Source organism: Cebus imitator, unplaced genomic scaffold (genome assembly GCF_001604975.1).
Source record: "Cebus imitator isolate Cc_AM_T3 unplaced genomic scaffold, Cebus_imitator-1.0 Scaffold425, whole genome shotgun sequence".
Taxonomy (NCBI): Eukaryota; Metazoa; Chordata; class Mammalia; order Primates; family Cebidae; genus Cebus; species Cebus imitator.
The window spans coordinates 1,570,918-1,579,736 of NW_016107740.1; the positions used below are offsets into that span (position 1 = coordinate 1,570,918).

General features: G+C 47.0%; 1 non-coding gene across 1 annotated transcript; it reads left to right on the plus strand.

Moving 5' to 3' along the window:
- The first annotated feature begins 5,845 nt into the window (after positions 1–5,845).
- Positions 5,846–5,952, plus strand: LOC119468412. The gene has a single exon (XR_005197087.1). It is a non-coding gene; the product is annotated as a U6 spliceosomal RNA (small nuclear RNA).
- Positions 5,953–8,819: the final 2,867 nt, after the last annotated feature.

An 8,819-nucleotide genomic window follows, 5' to 3' on the forward strand; every position in this document is an offset into this window, starting at 1 on the left:
CTTTTTTTTACTTGCCATCCAGTAATAAGGTGTTCCGTTCTCTCTAAGGACAGCTGGCTTGTCCTCCCCCAGCACCCTGAAGGGCTCAAAGCAGCCCCCTCCACAGCCCGCCCCCGACCTCAAGGCTTGCTGCCAGCCCACTAGCGACTCCTCATCCTTCTGGGTGCTCTTGGTCTCCATCCCCTTCCCACCAGAAGCTTCTCTCCTGAAACAGATAAGGGCTGAGACTTTGCAGGGCAAAGACTTTTGCTGTGTTCACCTTCCTAAAACAGCCCCGGTCCAGCCAGACAGTGTCTCCTTCCCAGTTTCAGGGAGATAAGAAAAAGAGGGAGAATCAGACAGAGGGTGAGGGTTGTGCACCTCTTTTCTATTTTCCCACTACTCTTTGTCTCCTTTCTTTTTGCCGTGTGTGTGTGTGTGTGTGTGTGTGTGTGTGTGTGTGTCGGAGTCTCGTTCTGTCACCGGGCTGGAATACAATGGCACAGTCTCTGGTCACTGCAACCTCTGCCTCCCAGGTTCAAGCAATTTGTCCTGCTTCGGCGTCATGAGTAGCTGGGATTACAGGCACCCACCACTATGCCTGGATAATTTTTGTATTTTTAGTACAGATGGGGTTTCACCATGTTGGCCAGGCTGGTCTCGAGCTCCTGACCTCAAGTGATCTGCCTGCCTTGGCCTCCGAACGTGCTGGGATTACAGGCATAAGCCACTACCCCTGGCCTCTTTTGGCTCTTTCTCCAACAACTAGACCTCAGAGCCTTCCCTTCAAGGCCCTTTGGATGATCTCCTTCCGGTGAGTGCTTCAGCCTAAAGTATTTGAAATACAGGTTCTTCCCCCTTCGTCCAGGTGTGTGGGGGCAATGTGAGCCCAGCCTCCTTCTGCTGCCTCCAGGATGGGAAAAAGAATCAGCAGTTTTGTGCTCTGGTTTGTTTCAGGCCTTTACCCAATGCATAATGCTGCCTCCAGGATGGGAAAAAGAATCAGCAGTTTTGTGCTCTGGTTTGTTTCAGGCCTTTACCCAAATGCACCTTGCTGGGCTGGGAGTCATTTCATTGCCCTGGGGACCAAGTGCTTTCCCAGCACCATGGGCCACCTCTTTTAGACCATATGGTGCATCTTCCCATCCTTTTAATTTCACCATCATCTGCAAGACTGAGGATGTCCCAGAAATGACAGAGGGGAACTTTTTACTGAGTCTTCAGCCATATGCTAAGTGCCTTACACACGTTTCCTCGTTTAAACTTCCTAAATATGTTATGAGATGGGTACTTGTATTATCCTAGTATTGGCCAGTCATGGAGGCTCATGCCTATAATCCCAGAACTTTGGGTAGCCAAGGCGTGCGGATCATAAAGTCAGGAGTTCTAGACCAGCCTGACCAACATGGTGGAATCCTATCTCTGTAAAAATACAAAACTTAGCTGGGTGTCGTGGCGTCCGCCTGTAATCCCAGCTATTCAGGAGGCTGAGGCAGGAGAGCTGCTTGAACCCAGGAGGCAGAAGTTGCAGTGAGCCGGGGCCACTGCATTCCAGTTTGAGTGACAGAGCAAGACTCCACCTCAAAACAAACAAACAAACAATTATTTTGCAGGACAGAAAACTAGTGTTTAATTTTTTCCAAAGAGATCTCATTACATTGCCCAGGTTGGAGTGCAGTGGCTATTCACCATGGGCAATCTTGGGCTACAGCCTTGAACTCCTGGTCTTCAGCATCCTCCTGCCTCAGTCTCCTGAGTAGCTGGGACTAGAGAAGCTGATATTTAGAAAGTTTAATAATTTGCTCAAGATCACTTAAGCTTTTACATTCAGATCATCTGACACCATGGCTATTATCTGCCTCCCTGGATATGGTCCGTTGGTCAAAGAACAGTCTAGATCCTTTCCGCAGCAATTAGACCAATGTTTACTTTGGACCCCAGATTGATTTGCCAACATGAGATGACGTGGGTGCTGTTGTGTCATGGGGACTCCTACACACATACTGTAAAATGGTCATAGACTCCTCTGTGAATGGAAAACATTAACTGCCCCTCGGCTTACTATGGGCGTCCCCCGGAAGCGCAGATTCGACTGACTCATACGCGTGGCAGACACCTAATGGTGGCAGCTGCCTCCTTCTTTGATGTGGCTTCCCTCTTGCGCTCATCTTGCCAAACTGCGAGAGAGAAATAAAATTCCTTCCATTAGACTAAATTCCTACTCATCTCCCCGCAGCTCCTCAGGAGGGAGGGAAAGCAAAGCAAAGGGAGCGGGCGGGGGAGGGGGGAGCAGGCGGGCGGGGGAGGGGGACAGGCTCCACCAACCTGAACGACCTGACACTCTGCCTCTCACGGTTGACGGACTGAAAATATGTGAAGGGGTGGATGGCTCCCCTCAAGCTGTACTCACAACACAATAGACACTGAACTGCCAGGAAAAGAATAAACGCTAGGAGACGGAGACCTCATGCAAAGAAATGGGAGGGGCCCTTGTCAGGTTTTCATTTCTGGCCTGTCCCTAAGGGCCTGAGGACCTAGTTCTCAGCCTGGGCCCTGGCACCATCAGGGCACTTCCTGGCTTCCATGTCTTGGCCTTGGGTTTCCCATGGGAGAAGGGAAGCTGGGCTCAGGACTCTGGGAAATACACTCATGAAACTCTGAGACCCAGGATGCAGCCTCAAGAGTCCTTTGAAATCAGACCCGTTTCCTCCTGGGAAACACAAGGCCTTAGCCTTAAGGGGCTTACAGTTGTAAGTGGGAGTCATTATGTAAATGAACTCTTTCTTCATGTGACTGAATGTTACAGATGCTTGTGGGGGGCGGGGCACACCTCTTCCTTCCCCTGAAGGGAATTTCACTGATATAACTGCCAGTCTCTCTCTTTGCCCTTTTATACATTCCACACTCTGGAGGTGGAGTGATATGGTTTGGCTGTGTCCCCACCCAAATCTCAGCTTGAATTGTAGCTGCCATAATTCCCACGTGTTGTGGGAGAGACTTATTGGGAGATAATTGAATCATGGAGGCAGTTTCCCCCATACTGCTCTTGCAGTAGCAAAGAAATCTCACGAGATCCGATGGTTTTATAAGGGGAAACCTCTTTCGCTCGGCTCTCAGTCTCTTCTTGCCTGCTGCCATGTAAGATGTGCCTTTCACCTTCAGCCATGATTGTGAGGCCTCTCCAACCATGTGGAACTGTGAGTCCATTAAACCTCTTTTTATTTATAAATTACCCAGTCTCGGGTATGTCTTTATCAGCAGTGTGAAAACGTACTAATACTTGGAGTGACTTATCTATTTGGTAAATTTGGGAAAACAACTGTGTATATTCAGTTCAGTTCTTCCTTTTATTCTCTTGCGGCCAGGCCTGGCCAAGGGTAGTGCGTGATCTACCTGCTCCTTCATGCTGCAAGTTCCCCCAGGGCTATAGCCTCTCCCCAGCCCACCCCTGGTGAGCACTCCTGAGAAGGGGCCGGTGATCCACCTGATTCTGGGGTTCATTTGGCTCTCACACTAGGCGATATCCTCCTACCTATCTGTAGTAGCAATAAAGGTGACATTTGGCCTCCCCTTCTTTCTTCTCTCTCCTTCCTCTCCTCCCTCCCTCCTTCCCTTCTTCCTTCCCTTCCTTCCTTCCTTCCAATGGAGTTTCGCTGTTGTTGCCCAGGCTGGAGTACAATGGTGCAATCTCAGTTTATTGCAACCTCCCGCTCCTGGGGTCAAGCGATTCTCCTTCCTCAGCCCCGCCAGATGGCTGGGATTATAGGTAGCCACCACCATGCCCACCTAAGTTTTGTATTTATAGTAGAGACAGAGTTTCACCACGTTGACCAGGTTTGTCTCAAACTCTTGACCTCAGGTGATCCACCTGCTTCAAACTCTCACTCTTGATCATGAATCAGTTCTATTTAGAACCCCAAAGCCCGGAACACTGCCTGGCACATAGCAGCACTCAACAAATATTTGTTGAATAAATGAATATAAAACAATCTGAGGCCAGTGGCTCACGCACTTTGGGAGGCCGAGACAGGCAGATCACTTGAAATCAGGGGTTCAAGACCCTCCTGGCCAACATGGTGAAACCCTGTCTCTACCAGAAATACAAAAATTAGCCAGGCTTGGTGGTGCATGCCTGTAGTCCCAGCTAGTAGAGAAGCTTAGGTGGGAAAATTGCTTGAACGTGGGAGGCACAGAGATTGCAGTGGGCTGAGATCGCACCGCTGCACACCAGCCTGGGCGACAAAGTAAGACCCGGTATCAAAAAAAAGAAAAAAAGTCCAAGAACAAGATATAAGTACTGAGTGTTGAGGAATATAACTGTACTTCTCAAAGTGTGGTCCAGGAACCCTGGGGTTCCCTAAGACTTCAGAGAACCATGAGGTCAAAACTATTTTCATAATGATACTATTGACAAACAGAGTCAAACTCTGTAAAACATTTGAAGAGATTTATTCTGAGCCAAATATGAGTGACCATGGTCCGTGACACAGCCCTCAGGAGGTCCTGAGAACATATGTCCAAGGTGGTTGGAGTGCAGCTTGGTTTTATACATTTTAGAGAGGCATGAGACATCAATCAAATACATTTAAGAAATACATCGGTTGGGTCCAGAAAGGCGGAACCATTGAGTGAGGGAGGGGGGCTTCCAGGCTATAGGTGAATTTAAACATTTTCTAGTTGACAATTGGTTGAGTTTGTCTAAAGATCTGGGATATAGAGAAAGGGAATGTTCAGGTAATGATAAAGATTGTGGAGACCAGAGTTCTCTGGAATTTTTATAGTGGCTGCCTTTAGACACAATAGATAACAAATGTTTCCTATTCAGATCTTAGTTAATCTCTTTAGCATTGGGAGGGTCTGGAGGAAAAAGCTCCCAGCTTGCCGACTGTTCTTTGTTAGAAAGTGATTTGGCACTGCTTTTCATTAAAAAGAAAAGCCTAGGCCAGGTGCAGTGGCTCACGCCTTTAATTCCAGCACTTTGGGAGGCCGGTGAGGGCCAGATCACCTGAGGTCAAGAATTCGAGACCAGCCTGGCAAACATGGCAAAACCCCGTCTCTACTAAAGATAGAAAAATTAGCCGGGCATGGTGCCGGTGCCTGTAATCTCAGCTACTTGGGAGACTGAGGCAGGAGAATCGCTGGAACCCAAGAGGCAGAGGTTCCAGTGAGCCAAGATCACACCATTGCACTCCAGCCCGGGCAACAACAGCAGGACTGTCTCAAAAACAGAAAAAAAATTAAACAATAAAAATAGAAGGCTTACTGAGGACTCCCTTGCAATCTGCCTAAGTGATTTCTTCTTAACTCCTATATCACTAATATAAAGCAAACTAGACTGGAGAACTTTGTGGACAAATAGATTCGAGGTTCCTCCCCTCTACATTGTAATTTGGTAGAGCTGGGACAGAGCTCTGAAAATTTGTATTTCATAAGAACTCTCCCAGTAATTCTGATCATCAGTCATTGGTAGAAACAATAAACGTATTAAAAATTTGGAGACATACAATTGTCAGAGAAGACTTCAGTTATTCAACACTCATTTCTTATGTACAGACTATGTTCCAGGGACCATTGGGAACACTGGGCCGACACCTGTGAACAAGATTCAAGCCCTGTTCTAAAGAAGCTCACAGACAAGTGAGAGAGATGGAGGTAGAGAACTGGAGCACACAGTGTTGTATCTGATAGGGAAAATGGAGTGCTTTGGAACACAGATTCAGGGTTCCTCACCAGAAGAGCTGACCTCAGATGATACAGAGGAGCTAGAGAACCAAGAAGAATGCGTGACAAGGACATCATGAGTGATGGCCTAGAGCGAAATGGCTGTGATGCTCCTGTTGTGGATGGTGATTAAAAAGCAGGTTCAGTGCTCGCTTCCGCAGCACATATACTAAAATTGGCACGATGCAGAGAAGATTAGCATGGCCCCTGCGCAAGGATGACACGCAAATTCATGAAGCGTTCCATGTATTTTTTTAAATAAAATAATAATAATAATAATAAAAGCAGGTTCAGGCTGTGCAAAGTAGGTCACACCTGTAATCCCAGCACTTTGGGAGGCCGAGGCAGGCAAATTACCAGAGGTCGGGAGTCGGAGACCAGCCTGGCTAAAATGACGAATCCCTGTCTTTACTAAAAATACAAAATTAGCCAGGCATCGTGGCATGTTTTGGAGACGGGGTTTCACCATGTTAGCCAGGATGGTCTCTATCTCCTGACCTTGTGATCCGCCCGCCTCGGCTTCCCAAAGTGCTAGGATTACAGGCATGAGTCACCACGCCCAGCCAACTCTAAAATATTTTAAGAGATTTATTCTGAGCCAAATGTGAGGACCATGACCCAGGACACAGCCCTAGGAGGTCCTGAGTACATGTGCTCCTGTGGTTGAGTTACAGCTTGATTTTCTACATTTCAGGAGAGTTACAAGCAGACATCAGTCAATACATGTGAGGTATACATTGGTTCAGTTCAGAAAGGCCAAACAACTCAAAGTGGAGGTCTTCAGAGGACTTCTAGGTCATAAGTGGATTCAGAGATTTTTTTGTTTGGCAATTGTTCGAGAGTTAAATTCTTATCTAAACACCCAGAATCAATACAAATGAGTGTCTGGGTTAAGATAAGAAATTGTGGAGATGAAATTCTTATTATTTAGATGAAGTCTCATTGGTGGACACCCTTAGAGGCAATAGATGGCAAATGTTTCCTATTCAGACCTTTAAAAGGTGCCAGACTCTCAGCTAATCTCTTCAGGATCCAAAAAAACCATACAGAATGTAAATTTCAGCCAGGTGAGGTGGCTCACACCTATAATTCCTGCACTTTGGGAAGCTGAGGTGGGAGGATCGCTTGATCCCATGAGTTCGAGACCAGACATACATTTCTCCCACAAGAGACGACTTTGTGCGGCCATATCTAAATACATCAAATAAACATATTTGGGGATAAAATACTTTAATTTCCTTTAGGGCCTGCTGTCTGACATGTGGCACTATACTAGAGTTAGGTTGGAATTTGGTATCTTATTGCTACAAAAGCCTGTTTTGTCAGTCTTTTTTTTTTTTAAAGGTAGGGTTTCACCATGTTGGTCAGGCTGGTCTTGAACTCCCGACCTCAGGTGATCCGCCCACCTTGGCCTCCAAAATGCTTGGATTACAGGCGTGAGCCACCACACCCGGACTTTGTCAGTCTTAAGAACTCTGTTTTCATGTTTTTCATTGTTGTTATTTATCTATTTATTTTTTTTTTGAGACGGAGTTTCCCTCTTCTTGCCCAGGCTAGAGTGCAAGGGCATGATCTCGGCTCACCGTAAACTCCGCCTCCTGGGTTCAAGTGATTCTTCTGCCTCAGGCCTCCAAGTAGCTGGGATTACAGGCATGTGCCACCACTCCCAGCTAAGTTTGTATTTTTAGTAGAGATGGGGTTTCACCATGTTGGTCAGGGCGGGTCTCAAACTCCTGACCTCAGGTGAACCACCTGCCTCGGCCTCCCAGAGTGCTGGGATTACAGGCGCGAGCCACCGCGCCCAGCATTGTTTTGTTTATTTTCGAGGCCAGGCCTCCTTCTGTTGCCCAGGATGGTGTTTTAATGCTGATGCTGGTCAGTTGTGCCTGAATTCCAAAGAAAGGAGGGTATAATGTGGCGTGTCCACCCTTCTTTCCACCATGGCCTGAACTAACTTTTCAGGTTTACTTTGGAATTCCCTTGGCCAGGAAGAGGGGTTCAATGCAGTCTGTTGAGCGACTTAACACGTTATTTTTGGTTTACATGGGTAGCACATTAGCCAGCCTGGCAACGGTGGAAGGGTGGCTTGGGTACAGAGCAAGAGAAGGCCATATAGGTGGGACTGGAGGCTTTTAACCCCTGAGCTGCTTGGATTACAACTCTGGGCACACAATGGAGGGTAGCTTGGGGGGTGGCAGGCTGAAGAATGGGATGGCCTCTAGTTGGCAATTAGAATAATATGAGTCTCGGGACCATCTAAGGCAGTCAGGAAAATAAGCAACACTGTTCATGCTCATGGTTAAGTTAATTAATTAATTAATTAACCTGCCAAAAATCAGACAGTGGGATAAAATAAATGTAATAAACCCTTCCTGAACTTTCTGTGCCCTTTTCTTAGAGGATTTTATCAAGCTTTTTGTATCAGCAGCTCTTAAAATTCTGGGGTCATGGATTCTTGAGACTCTGATGAAAGCCTTTGATAGTCTCTCCAAGAAGACAATGAATTGAAGCAAGAAATTGTATGTGGCTAGGCAACATTTCTCCACTCTCATGTTCCCTTCCCTTTGTATCTTCTTTCTGAGAGGTCATTTGATAAGGGATGGGGGGCAGTGGGAGAAAAAAGATGCTTTCAGCAGAATCAGGCACCAGAGCTTTCCTAGAAGAGGTAGTGAATATTCGCAGCAGAAAGTGTGGGGGTAGAAATTTTATTCTGAACTACAGGAAGCCTCTTCCTGATGTCAGAGGCATTTGAACCAGAGCAACGTCATATTGAGTAGGGGCTGGGTAAAATGAGGCTGAGACCTACTGGGTTGCATTCCCCGATGGTTAAGGCATTCTAAGTCACAGGATGAGATAGAAGGTCAGCACAAGATACAGGTCATAAAGACCTTGCTGATAAAGCAGGGTGCAGTAAAGAAGCCGGCCCAAACCCATCAAAACCAAGATGGTCATAAGAGTGACCTCTGGTCGCCGGGCGCGGTGGCTCACGCCTGTAATCCCAGCACTTCGGGAGGCCGAGGTGGGTGGATCACGAGGTCAAGAGATTGAGACCATCCTGGTCAACATGGTGAAACCCCGTCTCTACTAAAAATACAAAAAATTAGCTGGGCATGGTGGCG